We start from the raw sequence: 1,428 nt of genomic DNA, 5'->3' as shown, positions 1-1,428 counted from the left end.
TAAAGACTTAATTTACAGTTATTTGGACACTAGGGGAACATTCTAAGTAATAAAGACTTAATTTAAAGTTATTTGGACACTAGCGGAACATATTCTAAGTAATAAAGACTTAATTTAGAGTTATTTGGACACTAGAGGAACATTCTAAGTAATAAAGACTTAATTTAGAGTTATTTGGACACTAGAGGAACATTCTAAGTAATAAAGACTTAATTAAGAGTTATTTGGACACTAGGGGAACATATTCTAAGTAACAAAGACTTAATTTACAGTTATTTGGACACTAGGGGAACATTCTAAGTAATAAAGACTTAATTAAGAGTTATTTGGACACTAGGGGAACATATTCTAAGTAACAAAGACTTCATTTAGAGTTATTTGGACACTAGGGGAACATTCTAAGTAATAAAGACTTAATTAAGAGTTATTTGGACACTAGGGGAACATATTCTAAGTAACAAAGACTTAATTAAGAGTTATTTGGGCACTAGGGGAACATATTCTAAGTAACAAAGACTTCATTTAGAGTTATTTGGACACTATGGGAACATTCTAAGTAATAAAGACTTAATTAAGAGTTATTTGGACACTAGGGGAACATATTCTAAGTAACAAAGACTTAATTTAGAGTTATTTGGACGCTAGGGGAACATTCTAAGGAATAAAGACTTAATTTACAGTTATTTGGACACTAGGGGAACATTCTAAGTAATAAAGACTTAATTTAGAGTTATTTGGTTAGGGTTTTTAGGGGCACTCGCCTTTTGTTTATTTTTGGTTTAAGCATTAGATACGACGTTTACAAATTAATTAGCTACCTGCTGCCACCTACTGATATGGAAGAGTATTACACGGTTGCTCTGCCCAGCTCTAGACAGCACCGACACTCAACACAGCATTTTATTTGCAGATTATTATTACTGGTTTGCATAAAATATTTTTAACTCAAATAGGTTAAATTACGTAAACTCCCACGGCACACCAGACTGTATCTCACGGCGCACTAGTGGTTGAAAAACACTGATTTATAGCATATAAGAATATTCTATTACTGTTAAGCAAACTATGAATATTAAAACATATGTCCTTTTATCATAGCTACACGTATGACAAAAAAAAGCGCGTGAAAATCATTGGTATTCAGTGAGGTAAGATGAATTAAATGCGCTGACAGTTCATTGCTCCTGCCAAATGAATTGCACTGAGTGGAGCGGATCACCACTCCAAGATGGCGGCCCCGCGTCTCGTCAGCGCCAGTAGGCAGTAGCGCTCCATGCTGCGTACCCTTATAACATGTAAATGGTGAAATGGGTAAGGATTTCGAGCTTGTGAACTACAGTCTCCGCCAGCCGCAGGGGGCGCTAATGCGCCATGAAGCTGAATGGCCAGCCGCCTAACACACGAAGAAGAAAAGCAGCTTGTTTATTT

This window comes from Entelurus aequoreus, linkage group LG03 (assembly GCF_033978785.1).
Source record: "Entelurus aequoreus isolate RoL-2023_Sb linkage group LG03, RoL_Eaeq_v1.1, whole genome shotgun sequence".
Taxonomy (NCBI): Eukaryota; Metazoa; Chordata; class Actinopteri; order Syngnathiformes; family Syngnathidae; genus Entelurus; species Entelurus aequoreus.
This window is presented reverse-complemented; position numbering follows the sequence as displayed.